Source organism: Sapajus apella, unplaced genomic scaffold (genome assembly GCF_009761245.1).
Source record: "Sapajus apella isolate SASKATOON/1434 unplaced genomic scaffold, GSC_monkey_1.0 scaffold7, whole genome shotgun sequence".
Taxonomy (NCBI): domain Eukaryota; kingdom Metazoa; phylum Chordata; class Mammalia; order Primates; family Cebidae; genus Sapajus; species Sapajus apella.
The window spans coordinates 39623764-39640720 of record NW_022436947.1 but is presented as its reverse complement, the minus strand read 5'-3'; the positions used below and the strand labels follow the sequence as shown (position 1 = coordinate 39640720).

At 38.1% G+C, this 16957-nt stretch overlaps 1 protein-coding gene across 15 annotated transcripts in view; it reads left to right on the top strand.

Annotated features, from left to right (window-relative positions):
- Nucleotides 1-16957, top strand: part of MAGI2 (membrane associated guanylate kinase, WW and PDZ domain containing 2) — a 1439413-nt gene that overhangs the window by 667829 nt on the left and 754627 nt on the right. The gene's annotated exons all lie outside the window — the stretch shown is intronic.

Genomic DNA, 16957 nt, shown 5'->3' with positions numbered 1-16957 from the left:
ATAGGAGTGGTGAGAGAGGGCATCCTTGTCTAGTGCCAGATTTCAAAGAGAATGTTTCCAGTTTTTGCCCATTCAGTATGATATTGGCTGTGAGTTTGTTGTAAATTGCTTTTATTATTTTGAGATATGTTCCATCAATACCTAGTTTATTGAAAGTTTTTAGCATAAAGGGCGGTAGAATTGTGTCAAAGGTCTTCTCTGCATCTACTGAGATAATCATGTGGTTTTTGTCTTTGGTCCTTTTAGGTAGTGGATTACGTTTATAGACTTGTGTATGTTGAACTAGCCTTTCATTGTGATGGATAAGCTTTTTGATGTGCTGTTGCAGTTGGTTTGCCAGTATTTTATTGAAGATTTTTGTATCTATGTTCATCGTGGATATTGGCCTGAAGTTTTCTTTTTTTGTTGAGTCTCTGCCAGGTTTTGGTATCAGTATGATGTTGGTCTCATTAAATGATTTGGGAAGGATTCCCTCTTTTTGGATTGTTTGGAATAGTTTCAGAAGGAGTGGTACCAGCTCCTCTTTCTATGTCTAGTAGAATTTGGCTGTGAACCCATCTGACCTGGGCAATTTTTTGTTGGTAGGCTATTAATTGCTGCCTCAACTGCAGCCCTTGTTATTGATCTATTCAGGGTTTTGACTTCTTCCTAGTTTAGGCTTGAGAGAGGTTATTGATCTATTCAGGGTTTCGACTTCTTCCTAGTTTAGGCTTGAGAGACGTTATTGATCTATTCAGGGTTTCGACTTCTTCCTAGTTTAGGCAAGTGTCCAGGAATTTGTTCTTTTCTTCCAGGTTTACTGGTTTATTTATGTGCATAGAGTTGTTTGTAGTAATCTCTGATGGTAGTTTGCATTTCTGTGGAATTGGTGGTGATATCCCCTTTATCACTTTTTTAATTGCATCTATTTGATTCTTCTCTCTTTGTTTATTAATCTGGCTAGTGGTCTATTTTGATGATCCTTTCAAAAAAACAGCTTTTGGATTTATTGATTTTTTTGAAGGTTTTTTTGTGTCTCTATCTCCTTCAGTTCTGCTCTGATCTTAGTTATTTCTTGTCTTAAGCTAGTCTTTGAGTTTTTTTGATCTTGCTCATTTAGCTGTTTCAATTTTGATGATAGGATATTGATGTTAGATCTTTCCTTGCTTCTCATGTGGGCATTTATTGCTATAAATTTTCTTCTAGACATTGCTTTAAATGTGTCCCAGAGATTCTGGTACATTGTGTCTTTGTTCTTGTTGGTTTCGAAGAACATCTTTATTTCTGCCTTCATTTCATTGTTTAGCCAGTCAACAGTCAAGAACCAGTTGTTCAGTTTCCATGAAGTTGTGCGTTTCTGAGTTAGTTTCTTAATTTGAGTTCTAGCTTGATTGCACTGTGGTCTGAGAGACTGTTTGTTGTGATTTCCATTATTTTGCATTTGCTGAAGAGTGATCAACTTCCAATTATGTGGTCAATTTTAGAGTAGGTGTGATGTGGTGCTGAGAAGAATATATGTTCTGTGGATTTGGGGTGGAGAGTTCTATATATGTCTATTAGGTTTGTGTGGTCCAGATCTGAGTTCAAGTCCTGGATATCCTTGTTAATTTTCTGTTTAATTTATCTGTCTAATATTGACAGTAGAGTGTTAAAGTCTCCCACTATTATTGTGTGGGAGTCTAAGTCTGTTTGTAGGTCATTAAGAACTTGCTTTATGTATTTGGGTGCTCCTGTATTGGGTACATATATATTTAGGATTGTTAGCTCTTCTTGTTGCATCGATCCTTTGACCATTATGTAATGCCCTTCTTTGTCTCTTTTGATCTTTGTTGGTTTAAAGTCTATTTTATCAGAGACGAGGATTGCAACTCCTGCTTTTTTTTGCTCAACATTTGCTTGGTTGATCTTCCTCTATCCCTTTATTTTGAGCCCATACGTGTCCTTGCATGTGAGATGGGTTTCCTGGATAGGGCACACCGATGGGTTTTGACTTTTTATCCAATTTACCAGTCTCTGTCTTTTGGTTGGGGCATTTAGTCCATTTACATTTAAGGTTAATATTGTTATGTGTGAATATGATCCTGCCATTTTGATGCTAGCTAGTTGTTTTGCCCATTAGTTGACCCAGTTTCTTCATTGTATCAATGCTCCTTACCATTTGGAGTGTCTGGTACTAGTTGATTCTTTCTATGTTTAGTGCTTCTTTCAGGAGCTCTTGTAAAGCAGGCCTGGTGGTGATGAAATCTCTGAGCAATTGCTTGTTTATAAAGGATTTTATTTCTACTTCGCTTATGAAGCTTAATTTGGCTGGATATGAAATTCTGGGCTGAAAGTTCTTTTCTTTAAGGATGTTGAATATTGGACTCTACTCTCTTCTGGCTTGTAGAGTTTCTGCCGAGAGATCTGCTATGAGTCTGGTGGGCTTCCTTTTGTGGGTAACCCGACCTTTCTCTCTGGCTGCCCTTAGCATTTTTTCCTTCATTTCAATCCTGGTGAATCTGATGATTATGTACCTTGGGGTTGCTCTTCTTGAGGAATATCTTTATGGTGTTCTCTGTATTTCCTGGACTTGAATATTGGCCTGCCCTGCTAGGTTGGGGAAGTTCTCCTGGATAATATCCTGAAGAGTGTTTTCCAGCTTGGATTCATTCTCTCCATCACATTCAGGTTTATCTATCAAACATAGATTAGGTCTTTTCACATGTTCCCATATTTCTTGGTGGCTTTGTTCATTTATTTTCACTCTGTTTTCTCTAATTTTGCCTTTTCGTTTTATTTCATTGAGTTGATCTTCAATCTCTGTCATTCTTTCTTCTGCTTGGTTGATTCGGCTATCGAAACTTGTGTATGCTTTGCAAAATTCTCATCTTGTATTTTTCAGCTCCATCAAGTGATTTATATTCTTTTCTAAGCTGTTTATTCTCATTAGCATTTCATCAAACCTTTTTTCAAGGTTCTTAGTTTCTTTGTTTTGCATTAGAATATGTTCTTTTAGCTCAGAGAAATTTGTTAATACCCATCTTCTGAAGCCTGTTTCTGTCAATTCATCAACTCATTCTCCATCCAGCTTTGTTTCCTTAATTGTGAGGAGTTGTAATCTCTTGGAGGAGGAGAAGCATTCTGGTTTTGGGTGTTTTTATCCTTTTTGCACTGATTTCTTCCCATCTTTGTGGATTTATCTATCTGTGGTCTTTGTAGTTGGTGGCTTTCAGATGGGGTCTCTGAGTGGACATCCCTTTTGTTGATGATGAAGTTATTTATTTCTGTTTTTTAGTTTTCCTTCTAACAGTCAGGCCCCTCTACTGTTGGACTGCTAGAAGTCCACTCCAGACCTTGCTTGCCTGGGGATCACCTGCAGTGGCTGCAGAATAGTAACAGTCACTGCCAGTTTCTTCTGTTATCTTCATCCCAGAAGGATACATGCCAGATGTCGGCCTGAGCTCTCCTTTATGAGGTATCTCTTTGGATATACGGGAGTCAGGGAACTGCTTGGGGTGACAGTCTGTCCCTTATAGGAGCTCAAGTGCTGAGCTGTGGGCTCCATTGTTCTGTTCAGAGCTGCTGGGCAGGTATGTCTAAGTCTGCTGCAGTGGAACTCATAAACGCCTTTTTCCCCAGGTGCTCTGTCCTGGGAAGGTGGGGCTTTACTTATAAGTTCCTGACATGCTACTGCCTTTTTTCAGAGATGCCCTGTCCAGCAAGGAGGTAGTTTAGTCACAGTCTGCCAGCAGAGATATTGCTGAGCTGCCATGGGCTCTGCCCAGCTGCTATGTGAACTTCCTTACAGTTTTGTTTATAGAGGTATAGTTAGAACTGCCTCGGTAATGGTGGTCTGCCTCAGTAATGGTGGACTGTCTCTGTAATGGCAGACTGCCTTGGTAATGGTGGACTGCCTCGGTAATGGCAGACAGCCTCAGTATTGGCGGACACCCTTTCACCCACAAAGCTGGACCATCCTGGGTCCTGCTGCACTTGCTTTGAAACTCTCAATCCAGAGCATTTCAGATTGCTGGTCTTTGTGGGAGTGGGACCCACTGAGACAGATTACCTGGCTCCGTATTTCAGACCCCCTTTTTCCAGTTGAATGGGTGGCTCTGTCTCCCAGGTGTTCCAGGGACCTGTTGAAAAGGCCACCCAGATTTGTGTGAGTTTTTGTGTGGAGACCCACTGCACTGGCTGAAACAGCCATGCTGGAAACTCATGGCACTTTTCAGCCCAGGAATCTCCTGGTCTGTGGGCAGTAATAACTCTTTTGGAAATATGGTGATCATTCACCCTCTGCATTGTTCTCACTGGGAACTACACTTCAGAGCTGTTCCTATTTGGCCATCTTGGATCCTAGCATTAGCTTTTTGATGGCTAATATTAACTTGATGGTTTTGGTAATAACAGGGTAGAACAGAAAAATACTCTCTAATATTGTTTGTATTTCATCCTGGCTAAACTCGAAATTTAAATATTTTGACTCATTAGGAAGCATTCTGAAATAGGAGCGTTTGAAGACCAGGGTTCTAACGTTGTTCTCTTTTGCTGTCTTTGTGACTTTAACTTCTCTTGTGTCTCTATGTTCTATTTGTAACCTGAGGTAACTAAATGAGATACTCCCAAAGCAGACTTTCATTCCCAAGTGGTGTATACTTCCCTGTTCCAAAAAAAAAATAGCCTCCATACTTCTTATCCCCAATCCAGAGTCCTACCTTCTCCTCAAGACACAGTTCAAGGTTTCCTTTCCATCCTGTAGTTAAAAACAGTTCAATTCATTTCAACCAGTATTTACAGAGGGCTGATTAAGTGCCAGGCACTGTTTTAGGCACTAAGTGAGCAGAAGTGATTCAAATCTCTGCCTCATTAGGCTTCCATTCTAGTGGGGTGGCACACAACAAAAAAGATGAATAATTGAAATACGTAGCAGTAAGCAGTATGTCAGATACTGGAAAGCACTACAGAAAAGTAAAGCAGCTTCCTGAGAACTAGAAAGAATATGTGAGTGGGGGGAAGTGGGAGAAGGTAAAGAACAAGGAAGGTACCCGTACAGATACCGAAGAGAAGACCGTTCTAGGCAGAGGGTCATCAAACACAAAGGCCCTATAGTGGGCTCTTCGTCCTGGTTTAGAAGGGCCATCAGGAAGTCCTTGTGGCCAGAGTCCAGTAAACAAGAGAAAAGGTACTAGTTCAGAGAGGTGGGGGCTTAGAAGTGGCCAGCAAATGTTAAAGGGCCTCATAAGTCACTTTTATTACATTGGCTTATATTTGGAATGAAATAGAAACTCTTTGGGATTAAAAAGGACCCAGAAGATCTGACTTAGGTTTTAACAGGTTCATGAGTCTAAGAAAAAGGGAAGAAGCAAGGAGAACAGTTAGAGTACTGCCATGGTCCATATTAGGCATGAGGGTAGCTTGCACCCACCTGCTGGGTGTGGGAGTAGTGAAAAGGGGTTACATTTTTATCTATTTTGAAGGTACAGCTGGCAGGATTTGGTGCGAGGAGTGAGAGACAGGAGGCAAGGATGATACTAAGGTTTTGTGTGTGTGTGTGTGTGTGTGTGTGTGTGTGTGTGTGTGTTTTATTTATTTTTATTTTTTATTTTTTTCTGAGCACCTGGAAACATAGAGCTGCTTTTAACAGAGAGGGCAGAGTCTATCAGGGGTTGTGGGGGGTGATATGGTTCATTACTACCTCTAATACACAAGAAATCCATAAATGTCCAGTAGATGCCTGCCTCTCTGTTTTTCTCCCAGCCTGCTTCGCTATCTCTCTCCTTCATTCCTCTGTCTCCCTCTGTCTCACATTCATAATGTGTTCTTGTCTAGGTTATGACATCTTACCAGGGAAGTGTCCAGGCATAGTTTGCAGAGAGTGAAAAAGTAACTCTCCCCATATTTGTCTTTTGTGTGTCACACCATATTGGGTGACCCTTCAGCTTTTCTCTAAAATTGCATAACGTTTTAAAATTGAAAGACATCATGAAGAATATCTTGTTCAACTTTTCACTTTACAGAAAGGGGCACTTAGCTCAAATAAGTTAGATGATGCACCTGGAACACAGGAAAGAGGAAAAATAAATAGTATGGCTTTCTCAAAAGCAAGGAGTAAAGATATAACCATGAGAGAAGCAATTATGTGAGTAAATGACATAGTTTTAAATCCCAAAAAAGAAAACAAATAACAGAGTACCAAAATGAAAAAAAAGTTACATACTTCCCTGGAGCAGAAAAGTGAGTGGCATCAAAGGCAGTACTTTTGACATGATGGCAAAATTGACAATTCATTTCACAAAACTTTTAACAGCTTTTCAATTCAATACTTTTCCAACTTTGTAAACGTTCAAATAGAACCCTTACACAATTTTGTATTATTGGCTTATAAAAACTAATAAAAATGCTTCCTAAAATAAAATGATCCAATCTCCATTTTGTTTGCAAACTCAGGCTTGCATGAACCTAATTGACTTTTAAACAAACTAACTTGAAGCAGAACAAAATTAGAAGAATTTCTCGAATGAAGATTTTTTCTCTCATTTTAAAATATTTAATTAGTTTCACTTTATTTGGGTTTTCTGAAGTTAAATGATAGTTTCAAAATTATGTTATAACAAAGCAGTAGGGTGATAACTTTATTAATCACTTGGTTAGTTTGAATTTTGTTCATTTTGTTTAGTAAACATATAGTTATAAGCACAGAGTTATACATTTTCCCCCTAATAACTTTATTTGACTGTTAATCTTAGCCAGGCAGCATGCATGCCTAATGAGAACCTTTAGAATGATGCAAAAAATAGTTCTAAGCTATTGCATTATTTAATAGTGTAAGGATGGAAAGATGATACCTTTTCTTACTCATCTTAAGGGTCACAGCCAACATTTGATTAATCTGTTATGCTTTTTTCTTGTTAACCTGTCTTTTCTCATCATAGGAACACACATACACACTTTTAACAAAAGACAGGTTAACAAGAGAAAAGCATAACAGATTTATTTAATCAAAGTTTTGCTTGACACAGAGCCCATCAGAAAGACCCAAATATACAGAGCAAACTATCCATTTTTATGCTTAAGCTTCATGAAGAATAGACAACCATGTAGAGATATGATTGGACAAAAACAGTACGATCTAATGCTAATAGACTCAGTGGAGAAACCCAGCAAAGCCTGTCCAGGTTATTTTTGGCCTCTGTTATAGCATTTCTTCCTCCTGGGTATGGGACAGCACTCTTCCGGAATGAGGGTCTTATAACCTACCATCGGACAAGGTTAAGTCAGAGAAATGTTTTTATGGCCAACCACCAGACAGAAAAATGGGGAAAATTAGAGTGATAACTTGTTTTTATGACTAGCTTTGGCTAATAGGGGTTCTGGTTTCTATGACCTGCTTGGAGGAAGAGAAATTCTGATTTCTATGACTTACTTCTGAAGAGAATGAGGCACAAGAGACAGGAGGGCAAGAGAAGGTCAGAGAGACCCTGGTTCTGAGGCTGCTTCTGAGGTCTTCTGATATCCTTTATTCCAAAGTACTCAGCATGCCAAAGTGACATACTTTGGGATATTGTTTCCTGAGCCCCAGCATTGGTAAGAAAAATACAAAACAAAATGAAAAAAACCCTGAAACATTGGACATGGTTTACACTTGATCTAAACTTTTCTGAGCTTCAGCTTTATCTGAAATGCTGGAATGATCAGACTTGCTTGATCTACCTAATTGGATGGTTATAATGATCAAATGAGATACTATCTTTGAAAGCTCCCTCATACACTATGCCAACGCAATTAGTATGACCATTCCAAAAACATGTCAACTTCCTTTTTTCCTGATTAAAAAAAGGCTATATCCCAGACTCAGTCGAAGAAGAAAACGGGTGTTTCCGTATTCTTTAAATAAAATATGTGTGTCGCTATGCTTGACATTTTAAAGAAGTAGGCCACATCCTGTGTGCTAAAATAGAAATATGGGGAGTTTTTCTTCAATTCCTAAAATTAAACGTGATTTCACGACAGTAGTTATTTTGCTGTTTAACAATGTGCACAGGTGTTCATCTGTACAGCACTGCTGCCTACAAACTAGGGCCAGGAACTCAGCACTAGCGGGTGGGGTTGCTTGAGGAAGGAGGGTTCCTCAACCCAACAGCCAGAAATTGACACCTTGTGGATTCACCCATTGTAATTCAATTACACTTTATTGAATTCCAATGGAGAAAATCCATAGGGGGCAAAGCTCCAGGTTCCTGTACAGTGGAACTCCCATCCAAAAACACTACAAACCAATTTAAAAACATACTGTTTCCAAAATAGCATGGTAAATGAATAGGCTATCAAGAGACATTTATAATTATGTTTCTTTTTCCTCATCACAGGAACACACATACACCTTCAGACTGACACATTTAACCATCTCCAAGTCAAATCAACATCCTCCAAAAATAAAGCGGACGTGGCTTTAAGTCAGGAAACCAGTCCTTTTTCTCGGAGTGGCCATTTCAGATTTTATTTTAGCATCAAAAGTTGCTTGTTCTGTTATTAAAATATACTGAAATCTTTATTCAAGTATGTGTCTCAGTCTCTATATTCATTCGTACTGATCACCTTGATGATTTTATCTTGACGAGCCATAGTATGATCAATTCACTCTCACATGTCAGTGAATATTATTGAGCACCTACTATTTTTCTTGGGCACTCTGCTAGGTGTTCTGGGGAATACAAAAGGACAGGAATCAGTCCTTGCCATCAAGATGTTTGCATACTAGTTGGAAGGTAATACAAAATGTAAAACAAACAAACAAAACACCAGTAACAATTGTTTTCAAGTATTGTCAAAATTGAAGAAATGACATGAGATAAGGAATCTCATTTACAAAAATCAAAATCCCCAGAGATAGAGTCTAAGAATATGGCTTTTTAAAGCTCTCAAAAGTAGTCTGAGAGAGAAACAGGTTTTGAAGCTCTGAAATGCATGTGTTTTTGCCTTCTTCCCTTACAGCGTCTCAGATCACTTAGTGATCTGCTTAGTACTCTCAAAGTTTACAAAACAGCTGTTTGGCACCACGTTTGTCAGCGGTGCCCAGGCCGTGTCTGCTTGGCCAACAGGCAGTCTGTGTGTGAAACAGTCACCATCCCCTATTTTTCTTTATTTCTGACAGTCTTTCTCAGCATCATTTAATAGCTCCAAATCTTTTCTCACCCCTCAAATATTGATGTTTTCGCTCTTCTTTGCACCTAGTCCCTTCCTGGCGGATATCACCCATTCCTCCCACTTCCGCTAGAGGGCTCAGTTATCCCCTAGGGGATCCCAGCTCTGAACCTCTCCAACTCAGATTCTGTCAAGTACTCCACACTCAAAATTTTTAACATCAAACTCATTTATTTCCCACTCCTTTTTCAGAGAAATAACCTGCCCCGCACTGACTCTCCGCCTACTGGGGGTAGGCGAAATGAAGTTGGGACAGTGAAGAATGGAAAGACCCAAGCTAGAAGCCAGTCCCCCTCAAATCACCCTTCTCCATGACTTTGTGTCCACTTGTTTACAAAGACCCGTTTGTTCTACCCAAGGGATCTATGGTGAAACTTTCCTCTTCACTCCTCCTACCCCAGCTGCGGTGTTTCAAGTTACCACTCAGTTGCTGACATTCTCCTGAGCCGGAGGAAGCTTATCATTTCTGACTCCATTTTGTGCTACTTTTTCACCTCATCAGATATGAACTTTTTTTCTTAAGGTGACTGTCTAATATTTAGAAATTGTTTTGAATTTTGAAAAATCTGAATCACACTTTGATTTTAATTTTACTTTCACTATTTTATCATTTATGAAGTTGCCTAAAATTTGTAAAATTTTAAAGAATTATGTAAGAACCTCCAAGGCATTACTCTAACTTAACTCTTTATTAGTAAGAAACACAACAGTTGAAGAGAGATATTTACCTTTTGTTCTTAAAGATTTCAAAGTAAAACTTCATCAGAGTCTTTAATATCCGAATTTCTTTCAGTGACCTATTCTAATAGTTAGGATGGTTTTTCTGATGTTAACTTTCTTTACTTTAATTTAGTCCTAAAGCATTATTTCTTCTATTATAAAAGCACTATTTCTCATTTAAAATTTCTAATATAATTTTTTGCTATGCAAGCTATTCCTTTCACATAGAAATATATTGTCCTATGGGTGGCAATTGAATATGTAGGGTATTTGTTTTTCTCCCCTTTATAATAAATCTTGAAGAGGGAAGATGTGCCTCCATTTCAGTCCCATTTTCTCCCTCAATAGCACAGATGCTTTAAGCATCTTTTCTCTTTTTGTTTATTTACTAGATGGAGAGAAATTTCTGCACATTTATGTGTGCAATAATTCAAGACTTTGTGCAAAATTTTTTTACATAGTAGGCTCTTCACTTTTAATCCTCTGCTATATTCTTACCTCAGTATCTTGCAATCAGAAGAAATGAATAAGATGAACTAAATTGTCTCAGTAATCAGAAATCGTTCCCCAAACTATCCGAATATCATTTGTGAGGCCATCTACGCAAATGACAACTCCATTGCTTGCTCAATTATCCATGCAATTTTACTACAGCTTGTCAGTCATCCTACTTTTATTCTAGAGGAATTCAAGCAGTTATGGAACTTCAAGAAGGTGAGGAATAAGAAAGGCAGGGCCATGGGACAGTTTTACTTTTCCTTTCTGTTCAGGTTTCCCTAATGGCCCTTTACTGAGACAGAACTGACAAATACTATAATTATCACCTGCTGGTTTTACTGGAGGAACCCCGCCTTGGGTTCACTGAAAGCCTCACACATCTCATATGAAATCTTGAAAAGTATTCATTCCAAAGTTATATAAGAACCATCCAGTACATGGTAGAAAATGAGGTCAAGATTGGAAGCATGGGGTTTTGTTATCTTTTATTTGCTAGGATTATTGAGCGTTATATTATGAAATTGAAAGAGAAATACTAGTAATCATTATTGAGCGTTATGTTATGAAACTGAAAGAGAAATACTAGCAATCTGCATAATTTGATAAAAAGTGGCAGTATTGAGTAGGGCATAATTGAAACTCCTGATATTCATTGTTACTGACTTAAGAAACATGTTTGAACTGATATTTTGCTTTTTAATGTGTTTACAGAAAGTGGCATTATAAATCAGGTACAAACACACATGAACACACACAAATCCACACATACAGAGTGGGGTGCTGGAGGCGGCTAGCACTGTCTTGAAAGAGACATTTGTGTACATCTTTTCCCAAATCCAGTTCAGTGGCTTTAAGTTGATAGCTTGAAATTTGCCATAATGGGCATATTTACTCTACAAAAATGAGCAAGTGATACAAATCAATGTGTTTGTTTGCTTGCTTTTCATAGAGCCAGTTTTTGAACAGTAAGCAGTACACATTGTCATCACAGGCATTCTTTTCTCAAGTTTCCATGACTGCTGCAGGACTGTTTGCATTTATCTGCAATGGTTTTCCAGTCACTTAAGTAAGATGTGATTTCTTAATATCTTTATTTCTAATTTCTGTCCCAGAGGGTGGCAGTATAGTGCAGTAAAAAGTACCTGTGGGCTTTGTATTGAAAGGTGTTAATCCATGTTCTGTCCCTTTGGGTCTTTGACCTTGGGAAAGTCACCCAAGCTTTCTGAGCCAAAAATTCTTCCTCTCTAAAATGAGTATAGTACTATCACCAAGGGGATTGAATGGGATGTTGCACATAGCAGGGTCCGGCCTAGAGTCAGGTTGAGGCAATGGGAGTTCACTTCCCAGTATCATGAACTAATAGAGTTTGATGTTGAAAGCACCTCAAGAAATGTTCAACTTCTTAATCTCCTACAACCAAAATCTATGAGCCTAATGAGCTCTTGAAAAAGTTCAATATCTGTGTTTCAAAGAGAAGGTCCTTGACATTAAACAAATTATCCAAGGTAGGTCTCCTTAATCCTAACACAGTGATTCAATCAAAACTTACTCAACTATTCTGCAGTACCATCTTCTGGTCTCTAGATAGAGCACGTAACTCTTTCTTCTTTCTCTTCCCTCTTTTCTATCCTCTCTTCTTCTTCCTTTATCTTTCCCTTCTTTCTCAATCCAATTTAATTTGATTTTGGTTTTAAGTTGCTTGGGTGCTTTCAGGAAAGTAGATCACTTGACCAAAATGTAGATCTTCTGCAAGAGCACATTACTTAAATAGTGAGAGACATTTGGGCAAATGTCAGGTGAACTAAGGGGATGTGGGCAGATCAGGTGACACATGGACAATGATCAAACCTGGGGAAAAAAGTAGCTATTTGGGGGATGAATGACTTCTTTAAAAGACTAAAGGCTGGACACAGTGGCTCATGCCTGTAATCCCAGCACTTTGGGAGGCCAAGGCAGGCAGATCACAAGATCAGGAGTTCGAGACAAGCTTGGCCAACAATGAACCTCGTCTCTACTAAAAATACTAAAAATTAGCCAGACGTGGTGGCGCGTACCTGTAATCTCAGCTACCCAGGAGGCTGAGGCAAGAGAATTGCTTGAACCTGGGAGGCAGAGGTTGCATTGAGCCAAGATTGTGCCACTGCACTCCAGCCTGGGCAACAGAGTTAGGCTCCCCAACCCCTCAAAAAAAAAAGGCTGAAAAGGAAAGTCCTGTTTCCTGAGAAACTATTATATGCTAGATTCTGTTATAGTAATTTCATAATTATTTTTATTTTTTACAATATACCTGAGAGGTTAGATATTGTATTCTGTATTTTACAGATGAGGAAATTAAGATTTAAGGACATTAAGCTATCTTGCCCAAAGTCACACAGTGTGTGATAGAACTGCCATTCAAAACCAAGGCAGCTGTACACTGTCTCTTTTTCCAGTGCTAGGTTACCCAGGTCAGAGTATATAGTTTCTAAGCTTTCCATTTTCCATTACTCTAATTTGAAATTGGACTTTATGAGAAATGTGCTCAGTTAATTCAGTCCTTTAAATAGACATTTTAGGCCATAGTTTAGATGTTCCAGAAATTATTTTTAGTTTCTACTTCTAAGAAATGTTTTTATCTTGAAAGATTATACAAATCATCCAAAGTCACCAAGACAAAAAGTAGCCCTACTTTAGATAACCACATACTAATTTACACAGTTTATTCTACTGAATTTTGATTTTGTTATGAAGTGAGAATCAAAAGCAGGAAGGACTCTAAGGGAATGGGGAAAGTGGCACCGAGTGGATTAAAGTGCAGAGAAAAGAAGTGGAAGGTATGGACAATAAACTGCATTTCAAAATTTTGTCCAGGCTCAGCTCTGGCAAACTTTGTCTTTGCCCCAGTTATGCCCATCTTATTGGGTTCACAAGGCAATGTAGATGATTATGGAAAAGCATGATCCTCTGGTGAAAAGATCCCAATTCAGCCTGGTTTGCAGAAATCAAAACTGGGATGATTCATTATGAGATCAGAAATGCAAATCCATAAAGAGCAGCTCAAGAACGGAATTTATTCATGATCACCTGGTACAGACAGCCCTTCTACTTGTGCTTCGGTCCTTTCAATCATGTGAAGCATATTGTTAATATATGATGAATTACACTCAGAGGACTTAGAAATCATCTAGATGGGTCCTTCCGTGTGCAACAACTGATCCTGAGACTTGTTTATCGAGAAGAAAGACTAATAAAGGAGAAAGCAGTTTATGTTCTATTTTACTTTATATACTGGAAGGTATTTAAATGGATGCCTTTACTTTGACTAGGGCCCATTATGATAGTGTGTTTTATATCAAGGTAATTGGCTCAAAATATGCAATTTTATAACTTGAAACCATTAAAAGAAAATATTGTAATAATAATGGTGGAAGCTAGCACTGTGCACTTATTTAGAACAGTGTCTGGTACATGACAAGCTTTGGCTATAATGATAAGTAGGAGGAAGATGATGATGGTGGTACTGATGGTGGTGGTGAAGATTATGGTAGTGGTGGTAATGGTAGTAGTTATGATTATGGTGGTCGTGATGATGATATTGATGGTGATGGTGATAATGGTGGTGGTGTACCAGGCACTGCGCTAACCTCCTTACATACATTATGTCATTTAATGCTTGATAACTCTATACAAGTGATATGAGGACTGTTTTACAAATGAGTAATTTATCTGGTACCACACAGCTAGGAAATAGTGTAGTCAGGGTTGCTGAAGCTGTGCCTTTTTGACACTGTGCTATATTTAGAGGCTTTTCTTAAAACATATGTTTTGGCTGGTTAGTTTAAAGAAAAACCCAAAGGATGATTTTGCTCCTTTTTGCTTTTCTTCTCTTAGAATGGGGTAATCAAACTTTAACCATTTTCTATGATATTTATATAGGCACCCACATATAACTATCTTCAAGTAGAGCAGCATACATTTGACAGTGACAGAAAATGTATTAATTTGTCCTAAACAGTCAAAAAGAAGTGAATAGTCCATGAAACAGGGTGAGAAATTTCCAATAGATCCTGGCTCTGCAAACACCATAGCTGCCAACCCCAAAGTAATGTACATACACACTCAATGTTCAATCATATCATATATCAATCATTTAGTTTACCCTCACACAAATCATCAAGAGTAGGATCTTTACCTGGTAGGATCAACAACTTTTATTTTATTGAAAAAAGAAGACAATTTTCTCGAGGTTATGCTTATCTATAGTTTGCAAAAATGTGACCATCATAATTCCCATGCAGAATTTTTCCCATTGTGAGATAAGATTTACTATTTATTTGGTTTTGATTTTACATGAGCACAATGCCATAGCTACACTAAACATGTACTTAACTGACAAGTGTGATACATACTTAAAAGAAGTTTTATTTGTCAGTAAACTTAGAATGTACAGACATGTTCCATGGAAATAATGAAAATACTTAATTAGAAAAAAGACTTGTTTATAGGTAAAGCAGATATAATTGCTTTTTAAAAAAATGAATAATTAGCTTATTGCTAAAATGCAAGTGATGGATTTTTAGAAATTATGCAAATTCTACTTTCTGCCTGCCAAAAAGAGATCAAAAATATCTCAAGAGACCATCCAGTATTAATCTAATTATAAAGTAATATATGTAGTTTATGATTAGTTAAATACTAGTAAGTATAGTTTCCTAATTTGATTAATCAACAGGAGCTTGGTAAAACCAGAATGATTTAAAGCTACATAAATTATCTGAAAGCTACGTAAACTATCTTTTCTCTGGATAAGGAAAATCTCATTGAGGGATTTTGCTTCTTACTTTTTAATAACAATAATGGTAATATAATTAATAATTAACATTTAATGAGAACATAATAGTTCTAGGCATTGTACTAAATGCTAAACATAAAATTTCATTTGATCCTCATGGTAAGTCTATGAGATAGGTCTGGAAACTGAGGCACAGAGAGTTTAGATGACTTGCCTTTGGTCATACAGCCCCAAAATGACAGAGAAAGGCTTTAAACCCAGAGATAGAGTCCAGTTCCTAAAATGGAGACATTTGCATGTTCACAAGAGAGTAGAAAGCAAAACAGCTAACAATGCTCTCTACTAATATAATCAACAACTAAATTTTGGTTTCCAGGTGATTCAAGAATAAGGTATAATACAATGTTAACTGCAAAGCACCAGTTGCCTTGAGTCTTCATCCAGAAACTGCACTTACTAGTTTTCTGACCTTCAGTGAGTTCTTTAGGTTTTCCACACTTCACTTTCCAAGTTATCGTGACAATTAAAAAAGCCAAATCCTTCAATATTAATAGAAGAACCTTATATTAGTATTTTTATTTCTGCTGCTGCTGTTGTAATAGCTATATACCTTAAGTTTAAACTGTACTAGAGATGGGGTAGATTCATGTGCACAATGTTATCAGGGAGTCCTTAGAGATAAAATAGATAAAGTATAGATGGAGAAAGGAAGGGAGAGTTCATTTCAGGAAGGGGAATCAAAGGCACAGATGTAAAAAAGTCCCTGGTGTCCACAAGAGATAATAGGTCTCTCAGTTGGTTTCATAACAATCTTGGGTATATATAGAACTCCGTATGTAACCATCCCCATTTGTCTAAATTTCCTGATTAAATTTTGGCCTTCCATTGGCCTTTAGGCTTCTATATATATAAGTGTGGCATTCGAAATCAAATATATATCTCTACTGACTAGTCAAATGGATAGTTTCTTAGCAGTGTCTGTATTATAACATAGCAACTAGAGTAAATGAAGGTAAACTTTTTCTTTTGTGGTGACTTTTTCTCTTCCATACCCTCATATTCAGTTAGTCTCCAGGTTCTGTGAGTTCCACTTCTGAAAAGCATCGGGGACATTTAGTCTTTTCTAATACTGGCCTACTCAAGCCTTCTTAATCATGTTTTGCTTGAACTGTTGTATCTGTATTGGATATGTTTAGGTGTGTCTGCCTTGCCTGTGGTCTTCTCAGAAAATCTTTGCCCAAGCTCCTGCAAAGTGAATGTGAGACACTGGCTATAACTGATGCGATCAGGGGCAAACTAAGGAAATCAGCACAACCAATACAGTCTTTGCCCACTGATGTTAGAATTGACAAGACAACACGGCCTTGGAGGTGACAGGATGCAAGAAAAGGAGGCTGGTTAAGAACAGGAGACAGGTGCTGGGCGCGGTGACTCACACCTGTTTACCCAGTATTTTGGGAGGCCGAGGCGGATGGATCACCTGAGGTCAGCAGTTCGAGACCAGCCTGTCCAACACGGTGAAACCCTGTTTCTACTAAAAATACAAAAATTAGCTGGGTGTAGTGGTGGACGTCTGTAATCCCAGCTACTTGGGAGGCTGAGGCAGAAGTGCTTGAACCCGCTAGGTGGAGGTTGCAGTGATCTAAGATAACACAATTGCACTCCAGCGTGGGTGACGAGCAAATCTCCCTCTCAAAAAAAAAAAAGGAAAAAAGAATAGAAGACAGGAAGAATCAAAGGGGGCAATTATACAGCTTCTAATGGCAGGGAGAAGAGGATTCTTGGTTTTTAGTGGCTTCTTAGCCC